The sequence below is a fragment of the Hyla sarda genome, chromosome 2 (assembly GCF_029499605.1).
Source record: "Hyla sarda isolate aHylSar1 chromosome 2, aHylSar1.hap1, whole genome shotgun sequence".
In the NCBI taxonomy this organism is placed as follows: domain Eukaryota; kingdom Metazoa; phylum Chordata; class Amphibia; order Anura; family Hylidae; genus Hyla; species Hyla sarda.
The window spans coordinates 53,607,782-53,622,386 of NC_079190.1; the positions used below are offsets into that span (position 1 = coordinate 53,607,782).

The 14,605-nt window shown below is 45.6% G+C and overlaps 1 protein-coding gene across 10 annotated transcripts in view; it reads right to left on the reverse strand.

Annotated features, from left to right (window-relative positions):
- Window positions 1–14,605, reverse strand: part of LNX2 (ligand of numb-protein X 2) — a 182,857-nt gene that overhangs the window by 48,811 nt on the left and 119,441 nt on the right. The window lies entirely within an intron of this gene.

Genomic DNA, 14,605 nt, shown 5'->3' on the forward strand with positions numbered 1-14,605 from the left:
ATTGTTCATGCAATTTTACACATATGGAAAAATTCTATAAATTTTGGAGAGATGAAAAATGTATAAAATAAGTAATGCAGTACAGATATTGGGAATGATGTGCCTTCCCACTTCTTTGCCGTAAGTCTAATGCCATTGCCTTGTCAGACAGATCAGTTGCTAAGCATAATTTACCTTACAACCACAGGCATTTAAAGGAATACTCCAGCCCTAATACATCTTATCCCCTATCCAAAGGATAGGGGATAAGATATCTGATGGCGGGGGTCACGACTCCGCCCCCGTGTGACGTCACGCACTGACCCCTCAATGCAAGTCTATGGGAGGGGGCTTGACGGCCAGCGGCGGGACCCCCGCGATCAGACATCTTATATGATGTATACGATGTATTAGGGCCGGAATACCCCTTTAAAGGGGTTATCCAGGAATAGAAAAACACAGCTAATTTCTTTCAAAAACAGCTTTATGTCTGTCATAGTATTCTACTTTTTGAGGTCCGGCCAGAAAACCGGATATGGGTCAAAAATGAGCCGACCGGAGTGAACGGTGACTCCGGTCGGCTCTTTAAAGTCAATGGATTAGGGCATCGGTCCGGCTGGGGTACGGGAGCCCATGGTTTTCCCCTCCCCCAGCCGGATGCGGCACCCGTTGAGTGAAAACGTGGTATGCATGCACCTCATTCAAATGTTTTCTTAAAGACTATAATAGTGCACATTTTACATAAAAAAATCCTGCTGTTTTTATTCTAATTTTCCCGACATATTTCTAATTGCAATGGGATTGGGATCCCATGGATCCCGCAGGACCCGATATAAAACCTGCAGGAGCGGGAAGTTATAAGTCTTGAGCGGGAGGTCACAGAACAGTAGCAGAATTAAAGGGGTACTCCGCTGCTCAGCATTTGGAACAAACTGTTCCGAACGCTGGAGCCGGGATCTCATGACGTCATAGCCCCACCCCTCATGATGTCACACCCCGCCCCCTCAATGCAAGTCTATGGGAGGGGGCGTGATGGATGTCACGCCCCCTCCCATTGACTTGCATTCAGGGGGCGGACCTATGACGTCATGAGCTCCCAGCGCCGGCTCCAGCATTCGGAACAGTTTGTTCCAAATGCTGAGCAGCGTAGTACCCCTTTAAGAAAACAGTCTTGCACAGGGCTCTACACCAAAATTCTTGTAAGTCAGTAATAGGTGTCCTTGCTTATTGTTAAGCCAATTGTTATTAAAACTTTAGGATACATACCTTTACGGTTTGTATTTATTAAAAGGAAAGTTTTAGTGGTCAATCTTGTATTTTAGTGGTCAGCACCACTAATATCCCATGAGTTTTTTTGTGATAACATCATCAGCACATTTCAGTGATGACATCATCAGCACATTTCAGTGATGACATCAGCAGCACATTTCAGTGATGACATCATCAGCACATTTCAGTGATGACATCATCAGCACATTTCAGTGATGACATCATCAGCACATTTCAGTGATGAAATCATCAGCACATTTCAGTGATGACATCATCAGCACATTTCAGTGATGACATCATCAGCACATTTCAGTGATGACATCATCAGCACATTTCAGTGATGACATCATCAGCACATTTCAGTGATGACATCATCAATAACAGATGGTATTGAACAGGTTCCTATTTTCCCTTCTTGCATTATAATAATCTTGTAAGTCTCCGACAACCGCAAATAATTGAGATAATTGGGAACATCTTCTCCTCCCCAGTGAATCTATCTTTCTTCATGCCTGTAATTGACTTTCATATTCATTTCTTCATGGGATTCATCAGCCGATTGAACGAGAATTATTTTCTGCTATTTGAATAACACATGATTGTTGGCCCTATAATGCATTCTGATTTTTTTAATAAATTTTTTTCACATTTTGTTATGTTGCGGCTTTGTGCTTAAATTAATAAAAGCTATCAAGTTTCCCTCATTGCCTTTAATACCCCATTAAAACTAAATGTTAGAAATTTTTACAAATTTATAGAAAAGGGGAAACTAAAATATTGCGCTGACATAAGTATTCAGACCCTTTACTCAGGACTTAGATGAAGCTACTTTGGTAGCAATTACGGCTTCCAGTCTTCTTGGTGATGAGGTTTTTACACCGGGATTTGGGGATTTTCTGCCATTCTTCTCTACAGATTTTCTTAAAGGGGTATTCTGGGCAAAAACATCTTATCCCCTATCCAACATATGGAAGACAAAAAAAGAGAACACGGAGCGCCTCATAGAATATCATCCTTCATTAAAAAACAGCTATATGGTGTATATAAACAGGGTGCTCACCTGTATAGGTTGTGGGTTAGCCACAACACTATTATACGTTAATCAATCCCTCTCCGGGGAGAAAGCCAGGAACATGCAGTACGGAGACTATGACCGGGTTGGACTAGACATATGCCCACCCGTGGTATGTAGACAAGGAAAAAGTTAAAAAAAAAGGGCTCCAGTTGCTCAATAAGTCCCCTTAAGTGCTATGAATGCACTAGTCAGTCATGTAGAGTAAAAAAGCTACGTTTATTAGTCCATAACAAACGCTTTCGGAGTCTGAACAACTTCTTCTTCAGGTTCAAAGACTAAAGGATAGGGGATAAGATGTCTGATCACGAGGGGCCCGCTGCTGGGACCCCCTACGATCTCCCTGCAGCACCCGCATTCTATGCGGGGCTGCGTCTCTAGTTTCGGAAACCTCCGGGTTTCTGGGACTGTAGACATGATGTAATGCCACGCCCCTCCCATAGACATGAATGGAGGGGGGCGTGGCGTGACACGTGGCGCCACTCAGGAACATTCACAGAGTTGCCCCAAAGCCGCTCTTGTGTTGTTTTGGTGTGTGCTTAGGGTCAATTTCTTGTTGGAGGTGAACCTTCAGAGGTCCAGAGCACTCTAGATCAGATTTTAATTAAGAATATTCTCTGTACACACCCCACAGCATGACTGTGCCACTGCCATGCTGAACTGTAGGGATGGTTTTGACAGGTGATGAGCTCCTATTTCCTCCAGACATGATATGATAGAAACTTTCAAATACATAAAGGGAATCAACACTGAAAAGAAGGCGAGTATATATATAAAAGAAGAAAAAATTACCACAAGAGGACATAGTTTTATATTAGAGGGGAAAGATTTCTGCAGTATTATCAGGAAGTATTACTTTACTGAGAGAGTAGTGGATGCATGGAATAGCCTTCCTGCAGAAGTGGTCACTGCAAATACAGTGCAGGAGCATCATCATGCATGGGATAGGCATAAGGCTATCGTTCATATAAGATAGAGATAGGTATAAGGCTATCCTTCATATAAGATAGAGATAGATATAAGGCTATCCTTCATATAAGATAGAGATACAGTGGGGATCAAAAGTTTGGGCACCCCAGGTAAAAATTTGTATTAATGTGCAAAAGAAGCCAAGGAAAGATGGAAAAATCTCCAAAAGGCATCAAATTATAATATGTCAACAAAAGTTAGATTTTATTTCCATCATTTACCCTTTCAAAATAACAGAAAACCAAAAAAATGGCGTCTGCAAAAGTTTGGGCACCCTGCAGAATTTATAGCATGCACTGCACCCCTTTCCAAAGCTGAGACCTGCCAGTGTCATGGATTGTTCTCAAACATCATCTGGGAAGACCAGGTGATGTCAATCTCAAAGGTTTGAAATGCCCAGACTCATCTGACCTTGCCCCAACAATCAGCACCATGGGTTCTTCTAAGCAGTTGTCTAGAAATCTGAAACTGAAAATAGTTGAGGCTCACAAAGCTGGAGAAGGCTATAAGAAGATAGCAAAACGTTTTCAGATGTCAATATCCTCTGTTCAGAATGTAATTAAGAAATGGCAGTCATCAGGAACAGTGGAAGTTAAAGCAAGATCTGGAAAACCAAGAAAAATATCAGACAGAACAGCTCTCAGGATTGTGAGAAAAACAATTCAAAACCCACGTTTGACTGCACAATCCCTCAAGAAAGATCTGGCAGACACTGGAGTTGTGGTACACTATTCCATTATATAGAGATGCTTGTACAAATATGGTCTTCATGGAAGAGTCATCAGAAGAAAACCTCTTCTACGTCCTCACCACAAAAATCAGCATTTGAACTTTGCAAATGAACATATAGACAAGCCTGATGCATTTTGGAAACAAGTCCTGTGGACCGATGAGGTAAAAATTTAACTTTTTGGCCGGAATGAGTAAAGGTACGTTTGGAGAAGAAGGCAACAGAATTTAATGATAAGAACCTCTGTCCAACTGTTAAGCATGGGGGTGGATTAATCATGCTTTGGGGTTGTATTGCAGCCAGTGGCACAGGGAACATCTCACGAGTAGAAGGAAAAATGGATTCAATAAAATTTCAGCAAATTTTGGATGCTAACCTGAAGCCATCTGTGAAAAAGCTGAAGTTAAAGAGAGGATGGCTTCTACAAATGGATAATGATCCTAAACACACCTCGAAATCCACCGGGGATTACATCAAGAGGCGTAAACTGAAGGTTTTGCCATGGCCTTCACAATCTCCTGACCTCAACATAATTGAAAATCTATGGATAGACCTTAAAAGAGCAGTGCGTGACAGACAGCCCAGAAATCTCAAAGAACTGGAAGACTTTTGTAAGGCAGAATGGGCAAAGATACCTCAAACAAGAATTGAAAGACTCTTGGCTGGCTACAAAAAGCGTTTACAAGCTGTGATATTTGCCAAAGGGGGCAGTACAAGATATTAACTCTGCAGGGTGCCCAAACTTTTGCAGATGCCATTTTTTTGTTTTCTGTTATTTTGAAAGTGTAAATGATGGAAATAAAATCTAACTTTTGTTGACATATTATAAGAATGTCTAATCTGTAATTTGATGCCTTTTGGAGATTTTTCCATCTTTCCTTGGCTTCTTTATGCACATTTATACTAATTTTTACCTGGGGTGCCCAAACTTTTGATCCCCACTGTAGGTATAAGGCTATCCTTCATATAAGATAGAGATAGGTATAAGGCTATCCTTCATATAAGATAGAGATAGGTATAAGGCTATCCTTCATATAAGATAAAGATAGCTATAAGGCTATCCTTCATATAAGATAGGGATAGGCATAAGGCTATCCTTTGTGTAAGATAGAGATAGGTATAAGGATATCCTTCATATAAGTTAGTGATAGACATAAGGCTATCCTTCATATAACATACTGTTACGCCGAGCGCTCCGGGTCCCCGCTCCTCCCCGGAGCGCTCGCTTCACTCCCTCCGCTGCAGCGCTCCGGTCACGTCCTCTGACCCGGGGCGCTGCGATCCTGCTGCCAGCCGGGATGCGATTCGCGATGCGGGTAGCGCCCGCTCGCGATGCGCACCCCGGCTCCCCTACCTGACTCGCTCCCCGTCTGTTCTGTCCCGGCGCGCGCGGCCCCGCTCCCTAGGGCGCGCGCGCGCCGGGTCTCTGCGATTTAAAGGGCCACTGCGCCGCTGATTGGCGCAGTGGTTCCAATTAGGGTTTTCACCTGTGCACTTCCCTATATTACCTCACTTCCCTTGCACTCCCTTGCCGGATCTTGTTGCCTTAGTGCCAGTGAAAGCGTTCCTTGTGTGTTCCTTGCCTGTGTTTCCAGACCTTCTGCCGTTGCCCCTGACTACGATCCTTGCTGCCTGCCCCGACCTTCTGCTACGTCCGACCTTGCTTCTGCCTACTCCCTTGTACCGCGCCTATCTTCAGCAGCCAGAGAGGTGAGCCGTTGCTAGTGGATACGACCTGGTCACTACCGCCGCAGCAAGACCATCCCGCTTTGCGGCGGGCTCTGGTGAAAACCAGTAGTGGCTTAGAACCGGTCCACTAGCACGGTCCACGCCAATCCCTCTCTGGCACAGAGGGTCCACTACCTGCCAGCCGGCATCGTGACAGTAGATCCGGCCATGGATCCCGCTGAAGTTCCTCTGCCAGTTGTCGCTGACCTCACCACGGTGGTCGCCCAGCAGTCACAACAGATAGCGCAACAAGGCCAACAGCTGTCTCAACTGACCGTTATGCTACAACAGTTGCTACCACAGCTTCAGCAGTCATCTCCTCCGCCAGCTCCTGCACCTCCTCCGCAGCGAGTGGCCGCTCCTGGGATACGCTTATCCTTGCCGGATAAATTTGATGGGGACTCTAAGTTTTGCCGTGGCTTTCTTTCCCAATGTTCCCTGCATCTGGAGATGATGTCGGACCTGTTTCCCACTGAAAGGTCTAAGGTGGCTTTCGTAGTCAGTCTTCTGTCCGGAAAAGCCCTGTCATGGGCCACACCGCTCTGGGACCGCAATGACCCCGTCACTGCCTCTGTACACTCCTTCTTCTCGGAAATCCGAAGTGTCTTTGAGGAACCTGCCCGAGCCTCTTCTGCTGAGACTGCCCTGTTGAACCTGGTCCAGGGTAATTCTTCCGTTGGCGAGTATGCCGTACAATTCCGTACACTTGCTTCAGAATTGTCCTGGAATAATGAGGCCCTCTGCGCGACCTTCAAAAAAGGCCTATCCAGCAACATTAAAGATGTTCTGGCCGCACGAGAAATTCCTGCTAATCTACATGAACTTATTCACCTAGCCACTCGCATTGACATGCGTTTTTCTGAAAGGCGTCAGGAACTCCGCCAAGATATGGACTCTGTTCGCACGAGGCGTTTCGTCTCCTCGGCTCCTCTCTCCTCTGGTCCCCTGCAATCTGTTCCTGTGCCTCCCGCCGTGGAGGCTATGCAGGTCGACCGGTCTCGCCTGACACCTCAAGAGAGGTCACGACGCCGTATGGAGAACCTCTGCCTGTACTGTGCTAGTACCGAACACTTCCTGAGGGATTGTCCTATCCGTCCTCCCCGCCTGGAAAGACGTACGCTGACTCCGCACAAAGGTGAGACAGTCCTTGATGTCTACTCTGCTTCTCCACGTCTTACTGTGCCTGTGCGGATGTCTGCCTCTGCCTTCTCCTTCTCTACAGTGGCCTTCTTGGACTCTGGATCTGCAGGAAATTTTATTTTGGCCTCTCTCGTCAACAGGTTCAACATCCCAGTGACCAGTCTCGCCAGACCCCTCTACATCAATTGTGTAAATAATGAAAGATTGGACTGTACCATACGTTTCCGCACGGAGCCCCTTCTTATGAGCATCGGATCTCATCATGAGAGGATTGAACTTTTGGTCCTCCCCAATTGCACCTCGGAGATTCTCCTTGGACTTCCCTGGCTTCAACTTCATTCCCCAACCCTGGATTGGTCCACTGGGGAGATCAAGAGTTGGGGGTCCTCTTGTTCCAAGAACTGTCTAAAACCGGTTCCCAGTAACCCTTGCCGTAACTCTGTGGTTCCTCCAGTAACCGGTCTCCCTAAGGCCTATATGGACTTCGCGGATGTTTTCTGCAAAAAACAAGCTGAGACTCTACCTCCTCACAGGCCTTATGATTGCCCTATCGACCTCCTCCCGGGTACTACTCCACCCCGGGGCAGAATTTATCCTCTCTCTGCCCCAGAGACTCTTGCCATGTCCGAATACGTCCAGGAGAATCTAAAAAAGGGCTTTATCCGTAAATCCTCCTCTCCTGCCGGAGCCGGATTTTTCTTTGTGTCCAAAAAAGATGGCTCCCTACGTCCTTGCATTGACTACCGCGGTCTTAATAAAATCACGGTTAAGAACCGCTACCCCTTACCCCTCATCTCTGAACTCTTTGATCGCCTCCAAGGTGCCCACATCTTCACTAAATTGGACTTAAGAGGCGCCTATAACCTCATCCGCATCAGAGAGGGGGACGAGTGGAAAACGGCATTTAACACCAGAGATGGACACTTTGAGTATCTGGTCATGCCCTTTGGACTGTGCAATGCCCCTGCCGTCTTCCAAGACTTTGTCAATGAAATTTTTCGTGATCTGTTATACTCCTGTGTTGTGGTATATCTGGACGATATCCTAATTTTTTCTGCCAATCTAGAAGAACACCGCCAGCATGTCCGTATGGTTCTTCAGAGACTTCGTGACAACCAACTCTATGCCAAAATTGAGAAATGTCTGTTTGAATGCCAATCTCTTCCTTTTCTAGGATATTTGGTCTCTGGCCAGGGACTACAGATGGATCCAGACAAACTCTCTGCCGTCTTAAATTGGCCACGCCCCTCCGGACTCCGTGCTATCCAACGCTTTTTGGGGTTCGCCAATTATTACAGGCAATTTATTCCACATTTTTCTACCATTGTGGCTCCTATCGTGGCTTTAACCAAGAAAAATGCTGATCCCAAGTCCTGGCCTCCTCAAGCAGAAGACTCCTTTAAACGACTCAAGTCTGCCTTTTCTTCGGCTCCCGTGCTCTCCAGACCTGACCCTTCCAAACCCTTCCTATTGGAGGTTGATGCCTCCTCAGTAGGAGCTGGAGCTGTTCTTCTACAAAAAAATCCTTCCGGGCATGCTGTCACTTGTGGTTTTTTCTCTAGGACCTTCTCTCCAGCGGAGAGGAACTACTCCATCGGGGATCGAGAGCTTCTAGCCATTAAATTAGCACTTGAGGAATGGAGGCATCTGCTGGAGGGATCAAGATTTCCTGTTATTATCTACACCGACCACAAGAACCTCTCCTACCTCCAGTCGGCCCAACGGCTGAATCCTCGCCAGGCCCGGTGGTCTCTGTTCTTTGCCCGATTTAATTTTGAGATTCACTTTCGTCCTGCCGATAAGAACATTAGGGCCGATGCTCTCTCTCGTTCCTCGGATGCCTCAGAAGTTGATCTCCCTCCGCAACACATCATTCCACCTGACTGCCTGATCTCCACTTCTCCTGCCTCCATCAGGCAGACTCCTCCAGGAAAGACCTTTGTTTCTCCACGCCAACGCCTCGGAATCCTCAAATGGGGTCACTCCTCCCATCTCGCAGGTCATGCGGGCATCAAGAAATCTGTGCAACTCATCTCCCGCTTCTATTGGTGGCCGACTCTGGAGACGGATGTTGGGGACTTTGTGCGAGCCTGCACTATCTGTGCCCGGGATAAGACTCCTCGCCAGAAGCCCGCTGGTTTTCTTCATCCTCTGCCTGTCCCCGAACAGCCTTGGTCTCTGATTGGTATGGATTTTATTACTGATTTACCCCCTTCCCGTGGCAACACCGTTATTTGGGTGGTCGTTGATCGATTCTCCAAAATGGCACATTTCATCCCTCTTCCTGGTCTTCCTTCTGCGCCTCAGTTGGCTAAACAATTTTTTGTACACATTTTTCGTCTTCACGGGTTGCCTACGCAGATTGTCTCGGATAGAGGGGTCCAATTCGTGTCTAAATTCTGGAGGGCTCTCTGTAAACAACTCAAGATTAAATTAAATTTTTCCTCTGCATATCATCCCCAGTCCAATGGACAAGTAGAAAGAATTAACCAGATCCTGGGTGATTATTTGCGACATTTTGTTTCCTCCCGCCAGGATGACTGGGCAGATCTCCTTCCATGGGCCGAATTTTCGTATAACTTCAGGGTCTCTGAATCTTCCTCCAAATCCCCATTTTTCGTGGTGTACGGCCGTCACCCTCTTCCCCCCCTCCCTACCCCCTTGCCCTCTGGTCTGCCCGCTGTGGATGAAATTTCTCGTGACCTTTCCATTATATGGAGAGAGACCCAAAATTCTCTCTTACAGGCTTCTTCACGCATGAAGAGGTTCGCGGATAAGAAAAGAAGAGCTCCCCCCGTTTTTTCCCCTGGAGACAAGGTATGGCTCTCCGCTAAATATGTCCGCTTCCGTGTCCCTAGCTACAAGTTGGGACCACGCTATCTTGGTCCTTTCAAAATTTTGTGTCAAATTAATCCTGTCTCTTATAAACTTCTTCTTCCTCCTTCTCTTCGTATCCCTAATGCCTTTCACGTCTCTCTTCTCAAACCACTCATCCTCAACCGTTTTTCTCCCAAATCTGTTCCTCCCACTCCTGTTTCCGGCTCCTCGGACGTCTTCTCGGTCAAGGAAATTTTGGCTGCCAAAAAGGTCAGAGGGAAAAATTTTTTTTTAGTAGACTGGGAGGGTTGTGGTCCTGAAGAGAGATCCTGGGAACCTGAGGACAACATCCTTGACAAAAGTCTGCTCCTCAGGTTCTCAGGCTCCAAGAAGAGGGGGAGACCCAAGGGGGGGGGTACTGTTACGCCGAGCGCTCCGGGTCCCCGCTCCTCCCCGGAGCGCTCGCTTCACTCCCTCCGCTGCAGCGCTCCGGTCACGTCCTCTGACCCGGGGCGCTGCGATCCTGCTGCCAGCCGGGATGCGATTCGCGATGCGGGTAGCGCCCGCTCGCGATGCGCACCCCGGCTCCCCTACCTGACTCGCTCCCCGTCTGTTCTGTCCCGGCGCGCGCGGCCCCGCTCCCTAGGGCGCGCGCGCGCCGGGTCTCTGCGATTTAAAGGGCCACTGCGCCGCTGATTGGCGCAGTGGTTCCAATTAGGGTTTTCACCTGTGCACTTCCCTATATTACCTCACTTCCCTTGCACTCCCTTGCCGGATCTTGTTGCCTTAGTGCCAGTGAAAGCGTTCCTTGTGTGTTCCTTGCCTGTGTTTCCAGACCTTCTGCCGTTGCCCCTGACTACGATCCTTGCTGCCTGCCCCGACCTTCTGCTACGTCCGACCTTGCTTCTGCCTACTCCCTTGTACCGCGCCTATCTTCAGCAGCCAGAGAGGTGAGCCGTTGCTAGTGGATACGACCTGGTCACTACCGCCGCAGCAAGACCATCCCGCTTTGCGGCGGGCTCTGGTGAAAACCAGTAGTGGCTTAGAACCGGTCCACTAGCACGGTCCACGCCAATCCCTCTCTGGCACAGAGGGTCCACTACCTGCCAGCCGGCATCGTGACACATACAGATAGGTATAGGGCTATCCTTCATATAAGATACAGATAGGTATAGGGTTATCCTTCATATAAGATAGAGATAGATATAAGGCTATCCTTCATATAAGATAGAGATAGGTATAAAGCTATCCTTCATATAAGATAGGGCCATAGACTATTCATAGTATTCAGAATATTGGGCAGACTAGATAAACCGAATGGTTCTTATCTGCGACACATTCCATGTTTCTATGTGTACTTAAAATTGAAGCCAAAAACTTCAGTCTTTGTTTTCAGAGCAGCTTATCATCTTTTTCACAGAGTCTTTTAGGTGCTTTATTGCAAATCCCAGGTGGGTTTTTATGTGTCTTTTACTGAGAAGCTTCTTTCTGGCCATTAATTCCAGATTGTGGAGGCTGCAGTGATGGGTGACCTTTTGGAAGTTTCTCCCTTCTACACACAATATCTCTGGAGCTCAGCCTGAGTGACCAAATTAGTTTGGTGGGGCATCCCACTCTAAGAAGAGTTGTGGTTGTTTCAAATATCTTCCATTTAAGAATTATGGAGGCCACTGTGCTTTTTCAGTGCAATATAATTTTTTGTACTCTTTTCCAGATCTGTTCACCACATAATCCTGCCTCTGAGCTCTACAGGCAGTCCTTTTCTCCTCATGGCCAGATTTTTGCTCTGATATGCATTTTCATCTGTGAAACCTTACATAGACAGGGCTGTGTCTTTCCATATTATGTCCCATCAACTGAATTTACTCAAATCAAGAAGTATAAAGTTCTTAAAGAGGCTCAAGAGAAATGGGAGACTCCCAGAGCTAAATTTCCAGTTTAATGGCAAAGGGTCTTCAACCCCTTCATGACCCAGCAATTTTTTTTTTTTCTTTTTTGCTCAGGTTTTTTTCCTCCTCACATTTTAAGACTCATAACTTATTTTAATTTTCTCCTGACAAAGTTGTATTCGGGCATATTTTTTGTTGGACTTTCAATTGGCGCACTTTTTTTTTTAATGATATAATGTATTATGGAGCCAGAAAATAAATATATGTAATGCAAGATTGAAAAAAAATATGGAATTGTCCTATTTTATAGGGCACAAATTTTTTCCGAGTTCCAAGTACAGTAAATCTGACATGCTATGTTTATTTCATGGGTCAGTACAATTCCAAAGATACCAAACTTGGATCATTTCTGTTTCGTTTAAGGTAAAAAAACAAAAACAAACAGAAAACTTGAAACAGAAAAAAAGTTTGTTCAATGCCATAATCTGACCCCAGTAACCTTTTTATTTTGCGTATATATGACTTTTTGATCACTTTTTATTATGTTTTTCTGGGACGTGATGAGACCGAAAATCAGCAACTTTTTTGCGTTTACGCCATTCACTGTGCAGGATCATGAATGTCATAATTGAATTGTTACAACAATTATGCATGCGGCGATACCAAATATATATATATACATTTTTTACAGTGTTTTATGAAAAAAATGGTAAAACGGTGGTAATTAGAATTTTTATTAGGGGGATTTTTTATATTTTGAAAAACATTTTTTATTTACTTATCTCTTTCTTTTACAGTTTTTTTTTTGGGGGGGGGGGGGTCGGGGGGAAGCGGCACATTGATCTATGTTTTTAGCGCTCAATTACCAAGGGCTAAGGCAGCCTTAAAAGGGTACTCCGGACCTTAGACATCTTATCCCCTATCCAAAGGATAGGAAATAAGATGTCTGATCGAGGGGGTCCAGCCGCCGGGGACCCCCGCAATCTCTCATGTAGCACCCCCCATCATCAGCCTCACGGAGCAAAAATCGCTCTGTGTCTGATGACTCACGATCTCAGGGCCGGAGTATTGTGACATCACCCCCAGCCCCCTCAATGCAAGCCTATGGGAGGGGGCTTGACAGGGATAAGCAATCGTTAATCCCCCAAGCGCTGGGAAGGTTGCGTAAGTCCCCATTTTTTCCCAGCAACTCATTGACAGAATGCGATTACATTGCGGAGCTGCCGATGGGTCAGCTAGACCCCAGGGATTACCGGCATTAAATGTTTAAATGCCGTGATGCTATGATGGGCATATGAGTCAGCTCTTCTGTCAGTCATTACCGGCAGATGTCAGCTGCTGATGTACCAGTACGTCATGGGTCGGTAAGGGGTTAACAATTTGCAAAATAAAATCTTACATATCATTTTCACATTGTCATTATGGGGTATTAAGGGCAGACCGATTATGGAACTTTTCTTTCTTTCTTTCTTTTTTATTTTTTTATTTCCATACACGGCGGCAACATAAAATGTAAAAAAAGGTCAAAGGGTCTCGGAACTTTCCAAATGCACTGTAATTGTCTTTGTGTCAGATTTTCTCCCATCATGAATTAACAAATATATAACTTCACAATCTAAAACAGGAAGGGAAAGGACAAAGAGGACTTGACCTTGACTTCTACAAGGTTTTACTGATTGAAGACATGGAAAATGCAATTACAGAGTAACAACAATTGAGGAGATTTCCTCTTCTACACAAGAAATTATTAAAGCTTAAACAATACAAAGGGCTCTACTGAATAGGTCTACATGTACTAAGGTTATAGGAATGGGTAAGGGTTACCATTACTATTTTTGTATTTTCTCTATATGGCTAGGGCTCCTTGGAAAAAGCTGGTCATACAAATTATATTTTTGTTGAGGATTGTGCAGCTGAATTTCAACATGCCCGATTTCTTTGTTCTCAGGGAAGTTACCATACATGCCATCCAATATTAGTACGGTACTTTACAATTTTATCCAGATGCTCCCTGAATTCTAACCAGTGGCATACCTATAGTGCAGGGGTAGCAGGGCTGACTGTCTACTCCTGATTCTCCCCCACGGAAAATAAGGATCAGGCATGTTAGATTTCAACTGCCCAATCCTTTTGTAACTGGAAAGATAAGCTGCTGCCCAAAGTCTCTAGTGGTGGCTTAGACCTCCTCTTTCTATTTAGAACACATGAATGTTCGGCTGAGCCAAGCATTCACATATACGGGTGATTGAAAGCTATAGCTACTTGCCAAAAAAAAGTTTGACCAACAGATATCATGTCTATATCTTAAAATCAACCCTTGTTATAACTGAGACAATCTTGTTTTCTTAGTCTGTATGTCCAAAGATAATGAGGCAAACAATTCCCCAGTATTGTTTTAGACGGTAGTGCTGATAGTGTGACCAACAGACTGTCCTGAAATCCAGAGCCCATACGACCTACATGGTGGCGTCAGCTTTTCTCCACTGTATTGCCTATGAAGACATATAAGTAGAATAGTTCTATACTCTACTACTTTGATTGGAAATGAGTAGCCACTTAGGAAACACCATTATGTAGCTATCTTCTACTATAACAATTTCCATAGTCTGAAATCGGTGCTGGAGAAGTCTGGCAAAATGAATAAGATATGTTAGGCTTCTTTCACACTGCCGTTAGTGCCCCGGCGGAGTGTCAGCCACCGGGAGAGCCGGGCAGAATAGCAGGAGAAAAATTACTGCATCTGCCATCTTTTTTCCCACCATTCATAACGGCACCCAGAGGTCCCCATAATAGTAAATGGGAGCTGCCGGGACCCGTTACTCTCCGTCATGAGAACGGCTGTTAAAGTCAGGGAAAAAAAATAGAGGCTTTGATGGCCGTTCTTGACGGGGAGCAATGGCAGTGTGTAAGGGGCCTTACATCGCAGGATAGTGCCAGAGCTTCAAGACTGTCTACCGAGTCCCATGCCATTTGTTTGGCATAGAATCGGGTAAACTTGAGCCTAAAAAGGCT